This window comes from Mycteria americana, chromosome 4 (assembly GCF_035582795.1).
Source record: "Mycteria americana isolate JAX WOST 10 ecotype Jacksonville Zoo and Gardens chromosome 4, USCA_MyAme_1.0, whole genome shotgun sequence".
NCBI lineage: Eukaryota > Metazoa > Chordata > Aves > Ciconiiformes > Ciconiidae > Mycteria > Mycteria americana.
This window is the reverse complement of record NC_134368.1, coordinates 92,523,654-92,550,166: the sequence shown is the minus strand read 5'-3', so window position 1 is coordinate 92,550,166 and position 26,513 is coordinate 92,523,654. Positions and strand designations below refer to the sequence as shown.

The 26,513-nt window shown below is 47.0% G+C and overlaps 1 protein-coding gene across 1 annotated transcript in view; it reads right to left on the bottom strand.

The window, feature by feature from the left end:
- Positions 1–26,513, bottom strand: part of BMP3 (bone morphogenetic protein 3) — a 293,614-nt gene that overhangs the window by 30,749 nt on the left and 236,352 nt on the right. Inside the window, exon 5 of the mRNA XM_075501377.1 lies at positions 2,560–2,639. The gene's annotated coding sequence lies outside the window, so the exon portion shown is untranslated. The remainder of the gene's footprint in view (positions 1–2,559; positions 2,640–26,513) is intronic.

Below are 26,513 nucleotides of genomic sequence, written 5' to 3'. Positions count from 1 at the left end.
GTGTTGGAAAGAAGCAAGAAATAGGATGGCCATGGTGCTGCTCTGACGTTTTAATCTTTTCTACCAGAATGGCCAAACAAAAAGGTCAGATCTGAATCTCTTCCCAGAGCAACGAGAAGTCCAGACTCAGTTTCACCCAATGTGACCTCAGTCTACGCAGCAGATCACCGAGCATCAGAAACTACTCCTTGTCGCCTGTCGGCGTGAGGCAGCTCCCTGTCGGCGGAACCGTGCCCGTGTAGAAGAAAGGCAAGGGACTGTGGGGGCACAGGAGAAAGTCTCTTCCACTGGATCTGTCAGAGTTACGTGGTCAAGAGGAGGCGTCCCAACAGCTGAGCAGCAGACAGTCTCACTTCAGTCTCTGGGAAAACCATGGAGCGTGTCCTCTCGGGACACATTTCTGGGCACGTGAGGGAGAGGGAACTGACTGGGAACAGTCAGCACAGATTTGGCAAGGGCAAATCGTGTCTGACCCACCTGATGTCTTTTTGTGATAAACTGACTGGACTTGCACATGGGGGAGACCAGTGGATGACATTTACCTCGACTTTAGCCAGGGTTTTGCCACTGTCTCCAACACAGTCACCGTACGCAAGTTAGGACGTTACCATCTGGATGGCTGAAAAACTGTTTAAATGATCAGGCTCAGAGGGTCGACAGTAACAGGACATATTCCGCTTAGAGCCGCTTATTCCCATGTGAGCCAAAAGCTTGTGTTTGCTTTGTATCAATATGCAGTCAAATCCTGAGGTCTTTTCTTTGGGCCAAATCCTCAGCAGACACAAACTACAGGGCTTCACCAATTTCAATGTTATATGCACAGCCGAGACTCGCCATATTATAGTAGTCATGCTTAAAAGACTGGCAGTGTTTTTTTCCGAGACGCAAGAATATACTTATTCGCCAAGTAAACTAATACTATTTCACCGATTTAAGCTGTAATGATTTTCCTCATGTAAGCTTTTGACCTAGCAAGTGCAAAAATTGTTAATAACAGTTCTGAAATTTAACATCCCAGCTTTCCAGCTGTCAGCAGAACTGATCCCCATTACGCCTGAAGAGAAACTCAGGGGAATGAAACACCTGAACTCGTCCCTGAGCATGGGTCCATCTGGTGACAGCTGATGTGCATCCTGAGCGGCTTTTCTATTGATAAAGGCAAAACAAGTCATGTAGAAGGCTACGAAGGGTTAAAGAATGCCTTGAGCCCTAATGTTGATGCAAAAGCAGTAAAAATAATTTGTGCAGAATGAGATCTAGTCTGAACTTGGTGCAGAAACGCTCTACACATTTTGCATTTTTAATGGAGCTGACTAAATGTGGTGCTAATTTCTTATTTTTCTCCCTCCACTTTTTTTTCTGTCTCGGTTTGTCAAACGTAGCAGCTCAATGGCATAATCATCAAAGCAAGCGTAGAATAAAAGCTTACCTACCTTTCCTGTGTTTATAAAAACAAGGCAAACATTTCAGTGTGATATACGGACAGGCTCCACATCTCAAAACGCTGTCCAACTTGCTAAATCCCTTCTTTGGAATATCCATATAAACTCATCTGCCTTTCTGCACAGCATACAAATCATGTTGGTACAAACGTACAAATCGGGTCTTAGCCAGTCTGGAGGGCAGGTCTCTACCCAAAACAGCTGCAAGAGCATGAAAAGCTACAAAACATGCAGACAGACAAAAAGAATAACCATCACCACGTGGGACAAATTCTGCGTACCCGCTGGTGTGATTATGGAGTGACTCCATCCTATCCAGTACAGTCACTCTAGATTTCTATCTGCGGAGCCGAGATAACAATTTGGACTGCTACAGATAATCTGTAAGGGTTTTTTTTTTTTCTTCCTGGCTCCCCCCTTCTCTTAAGAAACAGGAAAAATGCAAAGAGGTCAAATAATGCTGCTCTAGAAGCAGGCACCAAACTCCAGCTGGTGCATGCATGTGCACACGCGTGCGTCTACAGATGCACTTTCAGGCAGATATCCGGGGCAAAATCTAACTCAAACTATCTGAAATTCTGGCAATGCATAAGGCAGCCCAACTGTCTTTCTCCCCTTTAATAATACAAAAGTTACTTGCCTTACAACTGGGCAGAACTGGACTTTCCAAGCTGTTTACCCACCTATGCTTCTTCTACTGCAGTACTATAGAAAGAGAGGGTCAGCAGGTGCTTCTCGTTTGCTCTCGCCTGCGTCGGTGAGGACAGGTTATCCGCAAACATCATCCTTCCCAGCTACAGCCAGCGCAGCTCCAGTCGGTCCGCAGATCCTGCTCCTTCCCTGCTGGGCCCGAGCAGCTCCTTGCTAGGACAGCTCCATCCCAATCCAGCACAGAGTCTCCAGTTTGTGAAGCAACCTAGCCTTTTTATTCCTTAGCCCCGGGCACACAGTATGCTTCAACCTTAATTAAGTTTATTTAAATGATGAGCAACTCCTGTGCCATTGTCAGGGCCAGCCTCAGCACCCTCCAGCAGCCCCTTTCAAAAGCGCTATTTAAAACCTCCACCAAAAACTTCCAGGTTTCCGCTTTTCAGAGCTTGCCATGTAGTGCACGTACCTGGTAACTTCACAGTTATTTGTTCCCTCCACACAAGCAATTCGGAAGTCCCGGGGAAGAGGAAACCACAAATACTCCTTCTGGGGGAAATGAAATAATTACATATTTGCATAACAAAGTGATATTAGCAAAATCTGTTCAGCGTGTGAAGGCCAATCCCACACTTGCGCTTGTTAGTTGCCTGGCTTTCAGGCTTTCCAGAATCTCCTTACAAAAGCAACCTCTGCTGCTGCGGCTCCTACATCCAGGTCTGCTCGCTGTCATCTGGTGAATGCCTGCCTGCAGCTTCACCTTGGCTGGCTCGCCCCAGCCCTCTGCACCATCTGTTTGCCTGTCTCAGGTGGGCTTCTGTGTATTCTGCTCTGGCAGAGCTCCTGCCACCAAGCCTGCGGGTCAGTGACACCAGCTTTGCTCCCAGCAGCATGCCTCCAACCCCACAAAGTCACCCCCGTTCTTACCAGACCTAGAATCTCTGGCTAAGGTGTGTCGTCCTGCCCCCCCCGAAGCCATCGCTCCAGAGCAACCTCGTCTTTTCTCACTGGGTTCGGTCTTCGGACCCAGTCAGCAGAACCCTCCGCGGTCACCTCGGAATGCCTCGCTCACCCTAAGCCGTGTCATTCCCCTACATCCCCTATATACGGACGTTCCCATGCACAACGCCGTGAGGTTCATAACCGGCACGTCAGCCAGCAGTGCCTGGAATCGCACTACACAAACTGCAGCAGGCAGAGCCAGCCCTCCCCTTTCAGCGGGGAACAAAGTGGCGCTTGCTCTCTTTGAATCTCCTCGCTCTCGGTCTTACAGACGTGTACAGAAAATAGCCTTTCGCTAGGCAGGGTCACGGTGAGAAACTTGTACCAAACCGCGCCTGTGTACGGCCGTTACGCGTGTCCATTATGCTTGCTTTTTCACGCTCGCTCGACTGGCTGTTTGCTCAGGTGGCCAGCATCAGCCTTCCCGCTGGAGGTGCCTTCCCAGCGTAATTTCTTCTCTCGGGCTTGGAGATCACATGTTTCTCTCATCACGGAGAACTTCTGCTGTGGGATCTGTAATAACTCTGCTTGGAGTTGAGCTGAAATAAAACATGCCTCAAGCGAACAATAGCCAAATAACAAGAGCGATGTTTTTTCTTCTTGTAAAGAGCGTGTACTGCACACAGGGCTAATCTGCATGGCTTCAGCACGTTCAGCACCTGTGTTTTTGTTTTCTTTGCAGTGGGAACAGTGGCTCGGCCTGCACTGCTTGTCCCTGCCTGCCTTGCAGAGAATTGCCCAAAGGTTTTATTCATTTTTAATCTGATTTCTGTATGTGGGGAGCGGGAGTTAACGGAGGATTTTCCCCTACAACCTCTTTTGCTGATGGCCAAAAGGAGAACATCTAATGACCAAGTTGTACGCTGCCTGGAGATCGTCCTGTTCTTTACCTGAGATAGGGGTCAGCTGTTAAGGTGCTGCTGCCACCCCCCATTTCCCTCTTTCCGCTTTGAAGGTGCAGCTAGATTGGCAAGGCTGCTGCTGGAATCACGAACTTACAGTTCATGAAGTCCTGCTGTGTCTTCGGAGCCGATACCTTACTGTACAGCTACCAAATTCCAAAGCGGGGCTTAATTACCACCACCGCTTGGGTTCCTCAGACAGCTGGCCTTCCACACAACCACTTCTGGTCAGAGAATGCAAAGCTGCTGATGCCTCTCCATAAAATCACACTGAACTCACCAGAATTTCATTTCACGTAACATGACAAGCTTCTAGCTACGTCAAAGCATCCTGTTGTGACAGTTAAACAACAAAGAGCTTCAGATTTTGGTGTAAAATGACTTTTCTTTTCAAAGCTTTGTATTTTGTACGAAATAATAACTCTTCCTGTGATTCTGCTTGTGGCTCAGGATGGAGCTGTTCACCAGCAATCTCGTGCTACTTTTCAGCTTCACTCTATTATCCAAAATAACAACAACAACTGTTCCGAACATTGTTGCAAGACCAAAGACCCAGACTCCACATAAAAAGAACAAAACTATGATTTTGGCAGGAGAGGTAAAGAAATAGAAAAGAATCCAAAACATATACAGGCTAATAAAAATCTGTAGACCGTAACTCACGTACACAGTTTAGACATGCTTGAAAAAAACACACAGAACCCCCCACTGGTATAAAATCTAGAGTTCTGGGGATCCTTTGCAAGGATGCACTTTCCCATCAATGCCTAAAATCCGTTCTCTTAAGGCAGCGTGCAAACTCTGTACCCGCAGTAAATGTCATGACCAGCGACGACACCAGAGTCTCTTTTCAGAACAGAGCGGAGAAATTTCCGTTCACCTTAACGTTGACAGCAGGCAGTAATTTCAGGCTGGATAGCCTGCATTTGTTTCTGCTAAAAAGTCACAGACGCTAAGGACATATACAGGAGGCCTTCACGTGGTTATCAGTCCTTGGAAAGCTTATCTCTTGATTACCACGTGTTTTGCATGGCCACTTCACCGTGTGTCTACCCCAGGGCTTGAAGAGGGACAAGATGCTGGGAATACCCGCCACTGACAGCTTAGGGAAACGGACTGTAGCAGCACTTAGTTGCTTTTAGGCACTACCCTGTTTGTCTAAGAAAATTAACCTTTTCTTTAAAAAGCAGGCCAGATTACAGACGTGTTTGGGGACAGATTTTCGCTTACAGCAGAGGCTAGAGTTTCTTCCAGTTAGGACTGGCAAAGGGCTGTAACACGTAACTCGGGAGCTTTCATTTATGGTAACGCCCTGAGGTCCTAGGTTTTGAATGTCAGAAGAGACGGAACACCAGGAGATTAGCAAGGATGGGTGGGAAGGAGTCAAGTGAGTTTACGGAGCAGCCGGTAATTCTGTGAATTACTCGGTGAATACCATTCTTTCATTGCAGATATTGCAGGTTACTTTTTGTCACAAATGAGGTTTATTGCCCAAGTCAGAAATAACAGGAAATTACAATTCCATAGGAGGTCAGCACCAACTGCAAAAGATGAGGCTTCCTACGTCTCTACAGCCTTTCAGGTACCTATCTTTAGAGATACACAGTGCGTCGGTGTGCTCGCCGACCTGAAAACACGTAAAGCCCACTTAGATCCGAATTTCCTTCCATTTTCCTGCAGATGTAGACATAGGATTCTCCTGGACTTCCTGCTGTTCTTTCGAATCAAGAGTGTTGATTAATAAGATGAAAACAAAGGAAGCTGGATTCGTGGAAATAACTTCCAAAGTCAAAAATTTACTTCCATTAAGTTCTACTTCATGTTATTTATTTATTTGCTACAATGCTGAGACAATGTTCTCCAAAATCCAGGGACCACTTTCCAGCTTAGGTCTTTTACCATTACTTTAAAACCCAATTAGATTGAAAAAGAAAAATGACATTTTGTTGGTCAAGAAGAATAAAAATATAATTCATACCTTTTCCACCAATTGTCCCTTCTACCAGCCTTCACGATGAGGCTTTCTCCCTCTCCAGGGCTCAAGAGAGGCAAAACCTAACGCGTTCAAAATGGCTCAGGAGTTCTGATTTTTTTCTTGAAAAAACCCCATCCCAAATGCTAAGCTGTACTGTAAAGGCAGTTTTGCTTTAACGCTATAGAAGTACTTGTGAGTCGTATCTAGCCCTTCCCTGGAGCCACCTCGAGACTCGGGGCAGTAAAGCAAAGCCGAGTCAGCGACGGAAGCCTGGTTTTGGGGCGAGAGGCAAGGAACGATGGAAAGCTTTACGCCTGGTCCTGCTAAACGAGGGAAACACCCAGGGGCAGCAAGGTCGGGAGAAGCCTGCCCCAACAGCCGAGCTCTTCCCTCCGCACACGCACGTCTCCAACGCGCAGCCCTCCGCACAACCGGAGCCTGGCCGCAGCCTCGGCCGCTCGGTCTTTCCGCTACGGGCGCTGGGAAGAGGCCCCGCCCGGCCCCGCCCGCCGCTGCCCTGCGCGGGCTCCCGCCTTGCTGCTCCCGCCGGCTCCGACGCGCGGCGCTGCCGCGGGAGCGGGGACCTCGGCCGGCACCGGGGACCTCGGCCGGCACCGGGGGGCTCCGCTGACCCGGCCCCGGGGGCGGAGGCGGGCGGGGCCGCCCAGCGCCCGGGCGCCGCGCCGGGGCGAGCGACCGAGCCTGCGGGCCGGCCCCCTGCCGCGGGGTGCGGGGGGAGAGCAAGGCGGTACAGCCGGTACGGCCGGCGGTCGCGGGGCGTTTGGGAATGGCAGCGCTTCGTACCGTTGAAAGCTTGACGGGAAAGAAAACGGGGCTTCCCGGCGCCTCCCCAGTTACTGCCGCGTGGAAGCAACAGCTGCCCCCGGTAGCGGCTGGAGCGCTCCCTCCCCCGGGGACAGGGATGGTTGATGCGCCAGCGGCCAAGGCCGAGGCTCTCGGCCTTTTCCCGAGGGAAGGCGCTTGCGCTGAGGCCGGCAGGTAACCCCCACCCTGGGGTAAGCCCAGCAGTGCCGCCGCCGTCTTTTTCTTGTGTGAGTTGCCTCGCTTGTCCTTTTCCCAAAATTCACAGTACCGAGGCCAGAAAAGATCATTAAAACCATCCAGTCCCTTAAAGAATAAGGTCCAGGAAATTTTATCCAGCCACTTTCTGCCTTGGTTTCCTCTTGCCTTCACATCTTTTTTTTTTTTTTCCTTCTGTTTCCTGCTCGTTCTTTCTGCTGCTTAGCTCTGTGCCATTTTCCAGTTCTCCAGTAAGCAGACAGCTATGTTGGTGGTTACACCAGCTGGGTCACGTACGTACGGGCAACTTCCCCAAATGCCCTGGGAATGGAAAAGAGTCCCTTGGGCCATCGTGTTGCTGCCTGGACTTGTGGCAAGTTGGTACTAGCACAGCAGCAAGAGCAGGAATGGATGAACAGTGGCTTCAAGGAACCACTAGTGCCATCAAAACGCCACAGATCTCTTGACATCTACCAGTCTGTTTGGTACTTCTACTGCTACCCTGGGAATGGCTTGGTCCGTATTACGTGGTGTTAGCTGCTCAACAGAGGTCCAGGCCTACCTGAAAAAGAGTCTCCCAGGAAGAACTTAAAACATCCCGTTGCTGGGGAACTACAGGACGGTAGTTTCTTTTCTTTACTCCAGAAAAGAATGCAGCACCTCTGTCGCAGCCACCCTGCTGCCTTCGGAGTAGTGAGAAAAGTTGGGTCCAACCTTCTGTCTTCCCTTTAGGGGCTTTTGCAATTCACGTACCCCATGGACTTCACAAAGGACAAACAAGGGGCCCAGATACATGGACTCTACAGCCAGTACGGGATCTTCCACTCTACTGGAAGCCAGTGGAAGGAAGTCTTCCTTTCACTTCACTTCCCTCAAGGAGCGAGGCACAAACCAACTCTAAACCAGGATAAAAATCCCCCTTCCTACCCCTCAACACAAGGTAAAGATCTTTCAACTGTTTATTTTTCTTCCAGATGACTTTAAAATAGCTAAACAAATCACTGGGAGAAGAGCCACACAGATGGACCTTAGGTCCCTCTTCTGATGATATGGTCATAGATAACAACATGGAGATAGAGATCAGTTTCAACAGGCGTCCGCGTTGTGTTGTCTCCTGGGTAGGCCTGAAACACAGAATATTACAGATAACCAGTCAGAAGAGAGAAAAGACATGGGTTTTCACGTCACGAATTTTCTTCTTCTTCCCTTGGAACAAAGTTTGATAAATGCAACTAGCTCTGAGGGTGGGGACTTCTCAGGGAAGATTAATGTCCTGGCACCGGGCAGTTGTTTCTCCTGCAATGCTTTTAGCAGATACAAAGACAGCGACAGAGTTCTTTTAGCTAAATACAACTGGACTAAGTTCTTTCTAAGTTCTTTTAGCTAAATACAACAAGTGGACCATCGACTGGTCAAAGAGAAGGCCCGCTTGCAGAGATCAGGCAGCTGGTACTAAGTCTGTTCAAGCTGAACCCATGAGAGAGAACTCATGATTTCAGTTTGGCCCATAGCAAACAATTCTCAAAAGCTTGTTCTCCATCAGCGAGCGTTACAGAAAAGCCAAAGCCAGATGGATCTCATGGGGACTCACAGGCCTGTGCCCTGCAACCTGTGGGGAGACACAACGTACACGCACAAATACTCCTTAGCATGGCTCTTGGCACGGGAGGATCTTTCACGTAGACGCTGGAGAGCTGGTTATTTGTCACAGATGTTCTGCAGCTGCAGGAAGTTGGATTGGTGGCCCACTTTCAATGCAACCAAACACATTTTTAGGTACGCATTTTTGAATTTCTAACAAACCAATACACTTATTCTGAAATGCATATAATGTTGATATTTTGTACTATTGCTATTCACATGCGACCATCTTTCATGGGAAGCACATCAAAGAAACCATCATCCTAGATCAGTTCTGTACAAACCCAAGCAAATTATTGCCCAGCTTAGTTCACATTGATTTTGAGAGTAACCAAAGCCTGGGTGTGTTTGTCACATCCAATCTACACTCCAAGGACTTCAGATGTAAAGTTTAAAAAAGCGTGGTTGGCACCAGAGGAGCACAGTCAGTTGCGTCCAGAGGGAAGCTGTCTGGAATGTTATTGCCCATTCAGCTCTCAACATGAAAGACAAAATACCCACGGCAGTTTAATCAGCTTTCAACTATGGCCGAAAAGGGATGTCCGGGTAGGACTCGAGCACTTGCTTTCTTTGCATTCAACTGCTATGTAAATAAACAGTAGAGACCAATCAACTTCAGCAAGAATAGGATCAGAGTAATTTCTAGGTGAAAGCAAAGTGTACGTTTGTGCTGTCAATCATATATGAGAGAGACAGAGTCCACAACGTTCACCCCGTTTATAGCACTCCTGAGGCACAAGTATTTTGCTTTCTTTGATTCAACTGTAGATCCTTCTGAACCATTTACTGCCTGCTGGAGAAACACAGCTCTCCACAAGAAGATGCATCTAGCGTCAAATTTATCTTTTGTGAGGGACAGGGTTTAAAATCCAAGTTTGACCCTTATGCCAGTGACAATCTCAATCTGCTGCAGGAACTAAATGACCTTAATGGGGCCACTCTCCTTAGGACTTCTCAAATCTTTTGTATTAAGGAGGAGGAACGAGGATCGTGTGCAGCTGGCAAAGGAATTCTGCCGGTTTCAGTGCACCACTGCAGAAGTGCTGGGGCAGATGGCCCACGCTGCAGATGCAGGAACTGATTCTGCGTTCTGGATTTGCTGGTGTTCAGCAGGCGCTGCCAGGATTTGGGATATTACAGTTCCTGCAAGTTGCAGCTTTTGTTTCGAAGTAGCCTAATATTTATTTATTTTTATCCAATATTTACTTATATTTATCCACCTGCAGGCATGTTTCATAATAGAGATTTGATTTTTAAGAGGAGACAAATGCAGGGACCACCAGCCCCAGGATGTGTTGCCAACATTTTAGCAATTTTTCCTTTTAGCTAGAGGCGCGTGTGTCATCCTCCGAGTAAAACACAGTGTCTTTCCACACCAGATGTACCTGCTTATACACTCCCATGCTTCGGTCCTCGCATCCTCCCGTCAGTCCCGCTTTCCTCCTCAGCCTGTTCCCTCTCCCACGCTTCCCTTTCCTTAGCACTTCTCGGCAATTCGGTTAATAGGAATCGAATAGCCTCAGCCTGCAGCCAATCCTGGCAGTCATGGCCACAGTTTCTCGTTCTGTTTGGAAGGAAAATGGGCAGGGAAAGGGGCAGGGTATAAGAGAAACCCTGCTTCGGAAATCTTTCAGTTTTGTCAGTCAGTTCAACTTCTGATTTCTGTCGTCACAAGGGAAAGGCCTAGACACACTCAGTCATAAACAAGGTAGGCTACGTTTGTCCTGAGAGGGACCAGAGCAGCTGTGTTAACAAGGGGAACAGCATGTCTGAGTAAGCCTGAAATACTAACTGTGTATTGATAAAGACACTATTTGCAATCGGACTCGACAGTTTAGCAGTCAAACTCCATTGCGTAAAGGAAGTTTAGAATATTGGGGGGAAAAAAAGACATTTACCTTGGGATCCACATTTATTATTTTCCTATCGCTTTTGTTCTTGAAGAGTAGTCCACAGGCATTTTCTGCAATCACTTGGTAATTTGGGCTGGAAGTCGAAGTGCTGACATTTCTATCCCAGTTGTAAAAGCTGTGAAAATGCAAAACAGAAACGCTGTACTTTTAACGGATGTCATTCTTCCAGCTTAAAGGGCAGATTCTGACCTCCTCATTCATGCTGAGTAGTTCCTGATTCCACCACAGCCCCTCTGAAAGCCAGACAGATTCACTGAGGAGCAGAAGTCTACTAAATATTAGAAAACCTGTCCAAACGTGGCCCTACGTACCTGATCGCTGGCAAACCAAAACCGAGGCCCCTAGCTGTCTCCTCATCCATTCAGTACTAGTGTTACTAAAAGACTCGGAGCCCGGATTGTAACTAACGGGAAGTGGTAGTGCTTGAGAACTACTACTGTGACGGAAACAGCTCTGGAGACCACCTGAAAACGCTTCCCGGACCACCGCAGATCTGCAAACCAGATGTGGGAACCCACGGTTTCCCCTTAGGATCTCACTGGAACTCTCTTGCTGCCTCACTGTTCTCCTTTCTCTTGTTTTTAATACAGTTCTGGTAGTAAGGAGTTTTTGGAAGTCTCCTCATGGGCCGGATACAGCAAGAGGGGCTGAACACCAGCTCCCCAAGGAAAATTCCAGCTCCCCGGAGAGCTGTAGGGGTCAGCCTGGGATTAATTCTGGAGCAAACCGTCCGATCAGGCTGACTGTGCTCACTGGTTTCAAAAACGTCCAGCACTAAACAGAAGTCAAAAGGAATCGGCCTGCTATGTCAAATACCAAACGGGCACAGAAGGGTTTCAGCAGTTTATCAGTCCTTCTCCCAGGTCAGAGGTGCTGGAATTCCCCCAGCCTTCTCACAATTTTTTTTTTTGCTTCTCAAACTTTTCATCACCTGACCTCAGCCATTTGGGCTTGGTACTTGCCACGCAGCCAGCCAACAGCCTGTCATCTGCATGCTCATTGTTAGTATTTGTTTAGAAACCTTTTCAGCTCCGACGTACCTACAAATTGCACAGCGCGATGGCGCTGCCGCACGTACCTCGCTGGGATGCTCGTTTGACCACTGAAGTGGCACACTGCATTTCTGCTGCTGATCAGATGAGTCTATCTTTTGCAAAAGATGAAGGAGATGGGACGAAGTCAGGAAATCATTCTGTGCATAAGGACGATTCAAGAAATTTAGAAAATACCTTTTAATTTTCCTGCCTTCTGCAAGGATACTCCATTCCAACTAGATACACGGTTCTGGTTTTTAAAGCGCCTTGATTTCCTTCCTCGCTTTGAAAGGATGCAAAACAATAGGCCTCACTGTTACGTATACTAAAGCTTTTTACATCCCGAACCACCTCTGGTAGGAATGGAGCAACGTATAACGACTTGGAGATGAACTTACAACGCCCTTACGGAATTCATCCTGGCATCACTGAAGTCAGCGGGTGATTTGCCCCTGAAGTCGACAGGCTTGGATTACAGTCAGATAATGTAAAACGGTGTGCTCAGCACTAAGTCACGTCCTCGCGCAAGCAGAAGCTGCCCTCTGGAACTCTGTGCAGCCTAACGCTTGGGTGCCTGCGGAAAATGAGCGCAAGGTGGGTGGACGCAATTCATTCAGCTTAGGAGTAATAACTGCTTTGCTTTGATATGCTAATTGGTCACATTAATTTGTCGTCTATAGAATTATTTAATGCTGCCGAGTACCCACGGTGAGTGGTAAACGGAAGATTTTTTTTCATGCCCTGTTTAAATCTAAGAATAAGAATATGCACAAACTTATATACGAATCAAATACACAGATTATTTTACCTCTCTGCTTGGGTACCTTATTTCATCCATACAGCTTTTCCCTGTCCCCCAGGACACAACTTCGTTGACAAGGCCAATTGCACAAATAGAGATTGTTTCTGCTGGAAAACCACAACCAGATTAGGAAGGAATTGCTCTATGTTATCTTGGGGGAGGGTGAGGGGGGCGATGTATATACATATGTCTCTCTGCAAAATCTTCCCCACGTTCATTAAAAAGACATTAAACATCTGAAGGTGGAAATAGTCAATTAGCTGTTGGATAACAACTTCCCGCATTTTGCCAAGTTTCCAACCCCACTCCTACCATACTTCCCCCTTTAAGCCAGTGAAGATGAGATCAGAGCTCAGACAGCCTTTCTGCTGGGAAATCAATGTCTCCTGCAAACAGTTTTGTTATGGACTGTTTCACTCCATGACAAATTAGTTTCCATCATGTGCTTAGATATGAGGCATAAACCCCAAGGCCACCGGCAAAACGAAGTGAATCTCTCTGAACCCTGTACTGAGGGCTGAGAGAACGGAGCGGTGCCCCGTGCAACTCTCCAGCTGCCTTTCCCACATATAAGCCCCAAGCTTCTTGGCATTCCCGTGTTCTCTAAAACAAAGACCAACAGACAGCGAGACGGCGGCTGCTTTGAGGAAGCTTAGATGTCTGGCCACGGAAGGAAATTTCCCCTGCATACCTTTATTCTAGTTCTTCACTGAAAACCAACGACATCAAGAGGTTCAAGTAAACCTCACACCCGTCTTCAGCAGGTAGGACGAGAAGGGCTGCTGCAGCTAGAGGACGGTGTTACTGGGAGGACAAAGTAATATATGCTAGCAGGAAATACACCTAATACTGCCTAAATAGGCAGGAGGTCAGAAGACCATTTTGACCAGAGGAGCAAGGGGTTGGAGAAGGCTTCTCTGGAGCAGCAGCCTCTCTCCTGCCAGTTACTGTTAAGGTGAAACTTGCTCACTGGAATCAATGCTAGATTCCCCCACGAGGCTGCTGCAAAAAGAGGGGGCTGGAAATCCGGACCTAGGGAATCCCATCTCATCTGTGTGTCTTTCTCTAGAATAAATACTAAACCTCAGCAGTAAGTGCTATTTAGGCGTTACTGTAAATCCCAATCCAACCAAACTCATTTTTGTTAGCAGAATTCCATGTGGCTTTAAATATTTAAATTATCCTGAGATGAAAACATGCTATCAGATAAACATGATCAAATGCCAAAGAAAAAAATTGCAGCGTACCTTTCTTCTATTATTATTTTGTTTGATTACCATGTGTTTTGGAACAAATGTAAGTTTTCAGCACGGCACTTAAGTATGTGGAGTATGAGAGACTTAGCAGTGCCCATAGTCCAGCTGCAAGAAGAATACATCTTGATTTTAGTTTTTTTAATTTTCTTTGGGTTTTTTTTTGTTTGTTTGTTTTAGACAGTGACTTGTCAGTGCAGTGGTATATAACGAGTAGCACACTGTGTTTGGGAACACAGACTAAAATACGTGAGGCGGGTTTTTTTCGTTCGTCAGCTAATTCTGGTTTGAGCAGATCTTCATTCTGCAGGCAGGCAGATGCCCCCCCAGAACACAAGAGTGTGAATACAGGTTTTTGTATCCTTGAAGTTATCCTTCGGGTACCAAGATGGCAGCACATCAAACCACATGGTGCTTATAGCATGGCTCTTTCATCCAAAAATCTCTGGGTCCTTTTGTAAACGCGCATTAAACCACTTGACATTCGTGTGAGATGTAAGGCAGGCTTTATCACAGCTCATCAGTGGCTGGGGGAGCCAGGGCACAAAAAACGTCGGGGATTTTTCCCTAGGGTATGTGGGCCGACGGCAGAGCAGCGAAGAGTCCCAACTGCCAGCTCCAGCCAGGAGATGGGGTGCTTCGGTCGGAGTCCTGTGGCTCCTCCCATTCAGGGAGCTGGACAAGCGTCTTCCTAGAGGCAAATCCTTGGCAAGGTTACAAACTGCATTTTGATGCCTCAGGGTGCGATTGTCCCCCTTTCTCCCTTATTCCGCAGTGGGCAATGAGCTGTGATGGAAGGACTTCTTACACGGCTTACTGTTGCAGGGGTTGAAATGCCATGGTGCCTCAGGCCTGGACAGACCGGAGGGCGCTTCAGACACCTAAGAAACTGAGGGTTGCCAATCACCGTCTGACCAAAAGAAGAGAAGGTGTGCATCTGCAGGGTAAGAGCTTTGTTGTTCCAACTTAATATTTACTATTTAAATCAGCAAAATCAGGGAGACAGAACATAGTGTAAAGGTGTTTATGTCTGTGTTGGCCCCACCTTTGATCCCATGGGGTTAGATTATACAACCCTATTCTTTCTTCCCCTCGGGATAAGGATTGGTTCCTTGATTCACTGCTCTACTTTTCTCTTCCCACCCACACATACACAAAGATAAAACCATTCCCTATAGCAGACTGGGACTTCAGTCAAAAACTAATTATAAACAATGATGGCTGAACAGCTTTTTTCAGTTTGTGGTTCTATGAATTTGCGATGCAAACTAGCTGGCTTCAGCCCCCCTCCTGGTAACTTACAGACCAGCTTGCTTTGGCTGGGCAGCAGCAGAAGGGTGCAGACAAGGGAGACAGGGGGACGCAGGACAACAAAGGCGGCTAGAACCGGGAATAAAAAGCAGCAGCAGCTCCGCTATCCTGGCGTTCTCTTTCTTTCTGCCCTCTGGTAGCAGTGCGCTGGTAATCGTTCTAATGGGGGGAAGCTGGCATTCTGCGTGTGCTTGCCAAATGTGACAAAGTAGCAGCATACTTGGATGGTATTTGGCCCCTCAGTCCTTCCACAGCTTTCTGGTGCAAACAAGGTCAATGCCTCCGTGGGACATGACACGATGTAATACGGCACATATGCCTGACTCCACGCCAACCGCTGTTTCGTAATAAGATGCATGTCACAGACCTCTGGTTAAACAAGAACGAGCTATTTTTTCCACCTAAGAAATTTGAAGATACTGAGTTTTGCTTTTCTTTTTCACTTCAAAGCAGCTTTGACTGAAATAATTATGTTTATCACATGATTGCGAGGGTAGGGTGAGATACGGTGAGAGTACTTCAGAAAACGAAGGCAGTTTGATTTGTCCACAGCTACTGTGCACAATAGCTATTCTGGTGATTTTTTCCTGCTTACCTGTGCTATCACTGTCACCACTGAATTAAAACCCTGTAGCATTTAGCTCAACTCACACGGCTGATTATCTTGCAAACTGGTTGTAAATCAGGAGCAACTCCAATGAACTCTTGTACAACATCGGCAGAAATGAGCATCTGGCCCATAGGACCAATTTGCGCCTTGGTTCCCTAGAGGCAGTGGAAGAGCACAGTACTGCCTGCTGCGCATGCAGTTGCAAAGCAGGAGTCACCGCAGTAGATAGCAAGCGTCTGACACGTCCTCTTCATACTACTGGCACCGGCAGCAACGGGGATCTCTGCGTCTAATCTGTGGCCAAGCTTCCCTGCTAGGAACTGGCCTGGTGAGAGGATGTTTAGCACTACAGCCAGAAATAGTCTTGAAGACTGTTTTGGCCTTGCCTTTGCCATTTAGCTAACGTGTAGTTCACCGCGTCTCATTGCTGAACTTGGGAAACAGCCCCTTCGGCACCGGGGTCAGCAACGACACGTCATGGCTGCGAGGCAGTTTTACGGATGAACGCCACGCCAGCTAGCACCGGAGGTGTCTGACCCTAGCAGAGATGCGGCGTCTCCCTCTTGCGCAGACCTGGACAGCTCCTGCAGCAGCGCTCTGCGGCCAGCGCCAGCACCTTCTCTCCGCAGCTCCTGAACGCAGCCTTTCCTTTGCATCTCTCCCAAGCAACAGTAGAAACCCTGAAATTCGGCTCAACAGAGAACAGCGGCAACGCTGCCACTGGTTGCAGGAGGGCCGATGCTCACCCAGTACGTTCAGCAAACACAGGACAAGAACTAACACATCCCTGCCAGTCATTGGGACTGCAACTACTCCGTGGCAATGAAGCTTATGAATAATAGCAAGAGTGAAAATACCTCCCTGCGCTGTTGACTTCTACCTTTTTGTACGGCTTTAAAGCCAAATAATGTTTTCCTTTTCCCTTCCTTCACTTTTTTTTTTTTTAAACATAGGTGACACTCGGCAAGAAGAGCTCTGAAGGAGCACATCCGTGCCGATTCCCGTTCGCTTGTGATTCCATAGCAAAAGGGTGATGAACTCAACGCTCCGTGGGAGGGCCGAGATGCTGACCTAACACCACAAAACCAGTGCTGCGAGGACGCGCAGACGGCCAGGCTCTCTGCACGGGAGACCCTGCCGCGACGAGCGATGATGAATGCTACGCACAGCGAGTGCAGGGAAGTGTCCAGTGGGGCACGCAGACTGGCTTTAGGCCTGCTTTCATGTAACGTCGCCAGTGGCGTGCTGGAGCAACTCTGAGATCAAAGGGCTCGCAGAGCTCCTCTCGGCACTGTCACCCTTTGGTCTTACCCTCTCCTCCTGATAACCCCCCAAGCCACACGGCTGCTCCACCTCCTGCCTAGGATCTGCCTCCAAGATTGCCCATTTTTCCCTACATCAAGGAGGAAAAAGGAGTGTGATATGCCAGAATGATGAGCGCCTGCGGCTTTCGTTGACCTGATGTGAAACTGTACGCCTGCTCAGCAAGCCTCCAAGTCGGCTCTGGTGAGTTTGTGGGCATACCATGAAGGGCAATACATTGAAAGAAGGTGAAGATAAACACAAGGTGGCTCACGGGAGTGGTAGGCTAGCAACGAGCTTCACTGAACTATAAACCCACATTGCCTGGGAAATGTACGTCTAGGCTGGACAAGAGCGTAGCACACGTCTCAGTCCTACGACGTAGGCTAGAAGCGCCTCAGGGATGCTGTACGTCTGAAGCTTTCCTACTGTACGCAGCTCTTACCAAAGCGTTAACTAAACGGTGCATTTTGAGCTTATCGTGGCCTGGCATATTTCTCGGTCAGAACAGCAGCAGCACAAAGAGGACTTGGAAAGCAATTCTGTTACACAAGAGAGTCGGAATTCCCACAGCCCAAAGATGCTATCGTCCTGCGATTCTGTTTTTCTCGACAGAATAATAAGAACCTCTAATCTTCACACAGAAGAGTCATTTTTATATTGCAAAACACAGTTCTATCTATGTTCTCAGCTACGGCCAGTGCACACCTCTCCTGCCTGTCCCCATTAAGAGCTGCTGTAGAGTTCATCTTGTTGGTCTGTCTGCCGGCATCGGAAACAGTTAGACGTTCTTCCTCTGTTTCACATGTGCGCACACACAGAGCTGTTGAACAATTTGTTGCACAGAGCTTACTCATCAGATGTGTCACAAGCCACTGCACTTCACCTTCCATCGAAGCCCAAGGACTTTGATCGGGCCACATATTTCAGTCCTCATAATTTAGGTGTGCGCCTCAAGCTTGCTGCCTCAGGAGGACGTCTTTAAAATCACCAAACCCTCAACTGCTAAGTTAAGTCTCCCTTTTCACTTCCAAAGTTAAGGATTCTTCCTTCTTCCCAAACTTTCCTCACCTCTGGGGAGAACAGTTCTCTATAGGACCTTAACAAGTGCAAAGAAACGTTTCAAAAATCAGCAGGGAAAGAAAGGACACTACCTTTGCTTCCAGGGCAGGAAGGCATAGATTTTAACAACGTATCATCGTTGATACCACATAGCATATTGTTGACCAACCGTACCTTTAAGTGCAAAAGATTTCCTTTCCTTTGTTGCGTTTGGACTGAGGACTACAAATGGGAAATTAAACAAGAGAATCGCTACCTGGTTTGTAAAAATACTTAAAATAACCCACAAAATTCCTCTGCAAAATATCATCATGGGAAGACTATGTTACCGCCTGTCCGGGATGACCAGTGTAGTTCAGGTGGTTTTCAGAATTCAGAAACGGTGCAGTTTCCTCAGACTCCGGCAGAACTTTCCATGATGACTGGTGCTGCGTATATTTATACTACATCTCCAGACACCGGACTGCTGCCATACGCTGGAGTTTACAGAACTGATTCGCCCCTGCTGTATACTGCTACCTGCTCCTGTGCAAATAGGAACACAACGAAACGAGCCTTCTCTCAGACAGAACACACGAGGTGAAAGCAAAGCCGTTAGCTGTGTCGCTCCGTCTCTCGCTTCTGCGAGCCGTGCATGGCGGAAGCCCAGGCACCACCAGACGGAGGGTCGCGACTGGCGTCAGGGGAACCGGCCGACATGCTTTTCTTAGCCGCTGCCAAGGGGGCTTTTACTCGCTCAGTCTCCCCGCGTGCAACGCCCCACCTCCACCCCGCGGGCCGTGCCCGGGGCGCGCCGTGGCGGCAGCGCCAGCGGGAAGGCGCGGGTGGCTGCGGGCCGGCGGCGGGCCGGTCACGAGCCAACCCCTCTGCGCCTGGGCTGAGCTGGGCCACCCTTCCCGCGGCTCACCCTGGCTCTCCGCCGCTGGCAGCGCAGGCCGCGGTCCAGAGCCCCGGCTCGCGGGTCCGTCTGCTTTCGCTTGCAGAGGGCGTTAGCAGACACCCTCAGCGCTGGAGCGTTTAGAAATGTTCCTCGTAGCCAGGATGGTTTTTGTGTAATCTGCTCGGAAGTCCCAGCATTGTTTGAACTTCGGCTGGGTACACCTTTTGCGTTTCAGGATGAAGGCTAAGATTAATAAGAAAAAGAGAAGAAATAAGAGCAATAAAAGGAAAATAAATTCAAGTCCTCAGGCTTATAGGCCCGATCCCAAGAAATTATGAAACTAATGCCAGGCTCCAGAAGTTGTGCAGTAATCACTCAGAATGTATTATCTTATTAGTTCTCTCCATCTTTAAAGAATAAAACCACCCAACACATTAGGATTTATGGCCAACGAAAAGAAAAAGTTTTATCTTGAAGCTACAACAAAGAAGATAAAAGAGAGGCATGTAATTGTTGAAGGAACAACAGGATGAATAGCTCATACATAGTGTGCAATTAATAATCACTGAGGCCTGTTGGAAGTTGCATGTAGCTGATAGACCAACATACCAAACCAGAGTCCCTGTTCTTTTGCATACCAGTACCGGGCGAGTGCAACAGCAGTCAGCCAGTCAAGTAATTCCTTTTTTTCCTAATGTGCCTTTTCAGAGTGTCTTCAGATGGCAGCCAAAAACCCCAGCCTATAAAAATAAAAATCTCAGTCATAAACGTTTCCCTCCTAGCCAGGCCTTGGGTGTTAAAACGCAACAAAACCAAGCAAACAAAGCAAGCACCATTTACAAAAACATGCACGCAGGGGTCACTCTGTCCCTGTCCCACACCAGGTGGTGTGGCCAGCTAAGGTTCTGAACAACGGTCTCTGGAGAACAGGGGACCTCAAGTTCGTTCACTATGGATTTACCGAAACTAGTTCCTCACCACGGCAGAAAAAGGAGTACGTGATGAGCAGCAGTGAGACGGGAGAGGAGATCACTGAATCTTCCTCAGAAAAGAATCAAATCTTAGGGCAAGATTTATTATCTGATTATCTGAGGGGAATTTCTAGCAAAGGCCGACCTAGAAACCAAGAAAGGCATCACAGTAGAGCCTTTGTCTGGTGGTCACGTAGGTTCACTTATTAGCTTTCCTCTTCCATGAACAAAAAGCCAGAGCATGATGAACAACTGCAGCCCTGCGCTATCATTCAGCCAGTTGCTTCAGGTGCCAAAGACGCAGGTAAGTGCCAAGACAGATTCCCAAAGCCTGACGGTTTCTTGTAGTAGGCGGGGTGCACCGCAGGGAGCTTCCACGGGTTTTTCAAAATCCCCCCGGGCACCTGCCTACACCTTAACACTTTTAAAAACACGACCTTCAGCTGTGTGCCGAAGTTGCACCGAGAACAGTGCTTAGGTGCTTTGCTGGATCAGAGCCATTATAAGCCACGGTGAGCAGGAAGACCTGAAGGGGCTAAATGGCAACTAGACAGGTAGGCGAGCTAGGAAAGGAAACGTCAAGGTATCGTGTATTATCGATTTGGATACGCGTATTTGTGGAGCTGGGCCGGCTTCTCCAAAGTCTTCCCTTCTGAAGGAAGCGGGGTTGATGTTCATGAATAAATTAGCCTCTTGATCAAAGTTTGATTAAGCATCTGAGATGAAATGATGGATTTTTCTGCAGGCATGTATTAAAAGCATGCTTAATTTTCTGCCTTTCTTCCTGTGGTTTCTTTCAAAGGGTCTTCTTCCTTTCCAACTGTAATCTCCTCAGGCTGAGTCCAGAAAGAATTCGTCTATAAAACCATGTGCTAAAACTTCTAATTATCAGCTGAACTGAGGAAAAATAATACTTTTATGAAAAATGAACATTTCTTTTCCCCAGTATTTCACTTTAGTGGTGTGAGGTAAAGCCAGGGGAGACAGCCAACCTTCAAGGCTTGGAAAGGATTCTCTCCTCCTTCCCAGACCTCGCTAAGGCAAAGCCTTTGAAATCCTAATAGCTTGGGCACTGAGGGAATCCTCACAGCAGCCAGTCTGCTGAATGATTAAGGCTGCAATTTCCAAGTGACCTGGGGACATTTAGATGCATCTTTCCCACTGGAACTGGAAAACGGCACATGGAAAACCTCAGCCCCTGCGAAGAGCCCCGCTCCCCGCGCACCTTGGGCTAGGAGACTGAAATTGCTGAGCGCTACCTCGGGCACCGTGGAGGTGGGGCATTGGCCTGCCTTGCTGTTTTCTGCAAGGTGTCGCACAACAAGTCTCATATTCTTCAAACGTTGCCAACTATACAAACATTTAGAAGACAAATCTTAAATATTTAGGCATGTTTTCAAAATATTGCTCTACAACTGCCTCCTGCCCCCCCCCGCGCCCCAATATGCTCAGCATTTTATCTGTATCACAGTGACCTCAGCTTTCGAATACACAGGAATGGGAGAGATGAGAATGCATCAGCGGTTTCCATCTCGAGCAACTTAACTTCCCTTCAAGTAGCAAAAATGCCAGCTTTTCAGGAAAGGACTAGCCTGTCTTGAGGAAAAAGGTCTTTTGCAGAGCCACGCCTAAGCTTATTAGATCCGAAGGGCTGTTGTAAAACTCATCCTCAGAAAACCTCTGGATTACAAACTCTGGGTTCAGGATGTAAAAACTGCTGCAAAATCGGCTTTGCAGTTTCCAGCTTGCCAATACTAGTTAAGAAAAAGATGTGTTTTGCTAGGATTTGGCAGGACCAGAGCACCCAGGAGACTGCTAAGTCTGGGGAGAATTACTAACAGCTAGTAGTGTAAAAACAAAATCTTAAAAAGTAAGTAATTTAGTTACTTTAAAAAGAGTAGGTTTAACTTAGGCACCACATCTTGCAAACACTGGCCTGGCAAGCACCACACCTAACGGTATGAGCCATGGGTTTCTTTTGGTTGAATGTGTGGTACAGGAAAAGGCAGTGCCTGTATTCTCTTTGCTGCTAAACATTTGATATAACCTATTGCTACACACATATCAGCTACTGGTGTGACGCACAGCAACAGACAGCTTGAATAGCGGAAATCAACATAACTATTGAAAACAATGGTTTTTTAATGCTTGCAAATCACCAACGTCCTATCGATCTGGGAGACTGACATATCTAATTCAAATGTACGTTTAGCCACAGAGCAAAGAGACGACAGCGCATCGGGCAGGCAACTTCTCTATTTCAATCCAACCAAGGCCGCAGAGCTGTGATGTTAATGAAGCAAACTGGCATACAGAGCATTCACATTCCCGCTCTCTTCTCTACAGTAGGTTCACAGCTTGTATTCTGACTGCGAAGCTCATGCATACGAGACAAACGCGTATAACTAGGGTAGTCAAACTCTGTCATCTACTTGCATATTCAAATGAGAAACAGTCTATAGCCAGAACCTCTTCGAAATCTAGAGGGATAAAAAGGATGGAGGCCCCAGTTCCTCAAAGTACATGAAACACATTGAATACCACAGGACTACACGGTGCACTGAAAGCTCTGCACGTGCTTGGGTCAGGAAAACCCTTCCAGGAAGAGGTCGTACATGTTAACAGCAGACAGCAGGAAAACTAGGAAAAAAAGAGAGACGTTGAAGGAGAACTTTGTGTGGTTGTATGTGAGGGCACGTAAGACACAGGGCAAGCGGTCTGAAAGAACGTGCAGGGCCTCGCAGGTGAGGACACAAATCACGGATCTGACGTGACGGAGAGAGGATGCCGATAAAGCGTCACGAAGGGAGCAAGTTGGCCATGGTAAGTGTTGCTCTCGTGACCTGCAAACCACCTGAGGTTATTTGAGTCACAGGAAGCAAACAAAGCAAGGACATGTCGTTATGCACAATGATAGAATCTGTTCAAAACAGGATAAACTGATATGTAGGACTACTGGGGCTGTAGTTACTACAACCGTTCCAGAAAAGACTGTTTAGGTAAACAGCGGACCACGGACCACACCTTGCTGTAAGGTTTGAAGAATCAGATATCCAGAAGGTGTACGCTTAGTATGGCAGTTTCAATGACTGCATAATCTGTAGCCCTATAAAGAACGAACTTATTGAACAAACCAAATCAGCAATACAGTTTTTAAGAAAATCGCTCTCCCTGTTTGCCTTCAATATGCAGACGTAAAGAGGGTATTACTGTATACTATAGATAAAGAACAATTGCAACAACCTCCTCAGCAAGCTACAACTTAGAAGCGATTTTTTTCTACCTGACATCGATCAACCTTTTCTGCTTACTACTCGCAGCCTGCAACAAGGGCGTACTTCACTCTTTCTGCATATATGTCCACCAAAATGTAGCAATATGCAGTATCGAGGGTATCGTAACACTGAAAATGTGAAACTACCTAAAACATCCCATCCAAAAAGAGGGGCAGTGGCACTATGGCTGAGATGCCCCAATGCTAGAGTTTTAATTGGACTTTCCTGTGTGACTTGGCTGGCTTTCTGAATTTTACACTGCCTAATTTCACTAACTTTCTGACAGAGTATCAGTTCGGAAGCTTGAAAATTCCCATCTTTTCCATGAGATATGCACCCCAGGACATAACACGAGAAGATTATCACAAATAATATCAAACAAATAGATACTGTGATCTGCTTCAAAACCTGCCAAGTGCGATACCACCAGCGTGGCTCCTGTTGAAGCTGTAAATTTAGTCCCACTGGAATCAAGGGGAAGATCTTCTCCCAAGGCTGCTGCACTCCTCGTTAAGGTCTGACACGCTTTCAAAAGATGATGAAAAGTTCCTTCCCTACAGTCTTTCACATACTGCTGGGATGTTTACAGTTACTTAAAACAGAAAAGTTTAACGGTGTTTGCTAAACAATAAACTGGCGATTGTTGGCACAGATTGTAACGAACGCTCAGGAAAACAGTCAAAGCCATTTAACTGGTGGGCATGGGAGATAAAACCTGAGACTTTCATTAATGCTACAACAATGGCAAATTGGGTCTGAGGCATCTGGCTGAGACACTGCTCAGTGTCAAACATCAGTGCCGTTAGGAAAACAGGTTGGACAGAATTTAGATGCAAGTGCAATGATCAAAAGCCAGAGATGGAAAAAAATACAGAAATAATAATCCCAGTTCTTCACTAACTGTGAAAAGTGGTGATTTTCACAGGTCAAAAGATCATTTTTCGTGTTTGTTCCAAATGAAAGCATTGTAAAGTAAGGAGTATCAAGCCAATGGTTTGAACTTGTCCAAATCATAGCAAGAAAAAAAAATACAGAACAATTATTAGGAAGAACACTAGCACAGTAATGAGGAGAAATAAACAGCCGGTAAAGCCTGAAGTGTAGATGAAGGCTTCCTGGAAACTGGTTCAGTACCCTCATCAGTTTGCTAGTAGAAAAAACCCTGTTGTTTTGAACTTTTGTCCCACATTTATCGCTTTTACATGTTTTAAGAAATACTCTAAAGAGTGGATTTTGCAGTATTCAGAGAATGGGAGTGGATCCCATCTCCTGTGCATCCTCCAAGACCACAATGCTTTGATGTCTGAAAAAGACTGTGATTCTAAGAGAAAGAAAAGAAGAAGTTAAATAGCCTTGATCTCAGTCAGGTCCAGGACAAAGCTCCAGTGAGAGCAGCCTCACCTGCCTTTTACATATCTCCACGTTACACAGGAATAAAACCCTGTTCCAGAGAGGTGAATGCAAAAACTCCCTTTTAGGCCAAAGCTGCTGCTTCCTTTTGAAAGAAGGATATTCAGAATCACCATCTTAAAATCCTGGGAAGTTGCCTCTCATTTAGGAGCAATGTAAGAACAACTCTCATTTAAGTATGTGTGGCATTTCACAGTGTAAAAACAGAGACAGCAAAGTCTTTTACATACTTAGCAAAAGAACACAGCCATAGAGTTCCTTGAGAGCTACAGTAAGCTTATTCTGATTTTAACTAACGGGTAGGTAACAACAGTTGTAAGACCGCAAGAAAAGGCAACAATCGTCATCTAACGTAGAAAGGGATCAAGTGACAGGGGGAAAAGCAGAAATGCGACAGTGATGGGGAACATCCGCCTACCAGGCAGCACAGACGGCGACATTACAAACTGCGATGGACAGAAGAGAGAGACCAGAACTTCGCAAAACAATTACCAAAAAAGTTCTCAGAAACATCTCTCTCTGAAGACAGTATATGCGGGGCGTACACAAGAAAAGATGAAGATTAATTGCTTCCCAAAACACTGGAATAGCGCAATGGTTTAACAATGGGAAAATCTGACTTAGAGCAAGCTAATAACTTTCTAGCAGTTTTGAATTAAAAAACATAGATACGTTGTTCCCCTCCCTAATGTTTTGAGCTGGATTCTCAAATATTATAACTCATGTAATCATTGTTTTTCCACATCTGCTTAACGTAGTTGAATGTTTTAGAGTACTGGAAATGTGATACGTGTGTCGTATATAGAACAGAACATTGCCATGTCGTCCTGGTTTCGGCTGGGATAGAGTTAATTTTCCTCCTAGTAGCTGGTGTAGTGCTGTGTTTTGGATTTAGGATGAGAATAATGCTGATACCACACCAGTGTTTTATAGCTGTTGCTGAGCAGTGCTTACACTGGTCAAGGGCTTTTCACCTCCCCATGCTCTGCTGGGTGCACAAGGAGCTGGGAGGGGGCACGGCCAGGACAGCTGACCCAAACTGGCCCAAGGGCTATTCCATACCATATGATGTCATGCCCAGTATAGAAACTGGGGGAAAGCTGGGCAGGGGGCCGCTGCTCAGGGACTGCCTGGCATCCGTCAGCAGGTGGTGAGCAATTGCATCACGCATCATTTGCTTTGTATATTCTATTATTATTATTATTATAACTATTTTATTTTATTTCGATTATTAAACTGTTGTTATCTCAACCCGCAAGTTTTCTCACTTTTACTCTTCCAATCTGTGCCCCATCCCACTGGGGTGGGGGGAGTGAGCGAGCGGCTGGGTGGGGCTCAGCTGCTGGCTGGGGCTAAACCACAACACATGTCCAACAGTAAGAAAAAGGAATATTCTCAACCTAAAGTTGAGAAAACTTACCAGTTCCTATGCATCCAACTAGAGCTATACGCTACCACAACTCCTGCCTCCTGTACATTTGTTTTAAAATCTGTCAGCCGTCTTCTTCAAGACAGAATTTCACAAATACAGAAGACACCATAATTCATGTTATACCTCAGTATTTTATGTCAAGTTATAATTTTGCGAGAAACACATACATCAAAAGCTATTTGTAGGCACGTACAGCGTTTAAGTGGAAATGTGAACATCATGGAAAATTACCGTAGAACTAAAGAAGGAAGCCTATCAACACCCATCTATTAAAGATATGCAAATATGCTCCGGCAAAACTGCAGACACCCTGGCAAATCACGGCCCGTAACAGCTCCAAGCTTTAACTGTGCCCCTGCTGCCGGCACGCTTGGAAGCCAAGGGCTGTCACCGTTCCTCTGCCCTGCAGACGACGGAAGGGGCTTCCATGGCAAACAGGCTCCACCAAAACGGCCTCCCCGTCCATCTGTGCAGGGTCATCTGATGCAAGGTCAGCGAGACAAACATCACGCTCTCACATGGAGACTGCGTCTCGTCCTCTCAGACACGCAGGTCTGAAGCCACCCAGGAATTTATGGATCAGAACTAGCACGCCCATTCTTTATCCCTGCTTCGGTGTTCAGTGTCG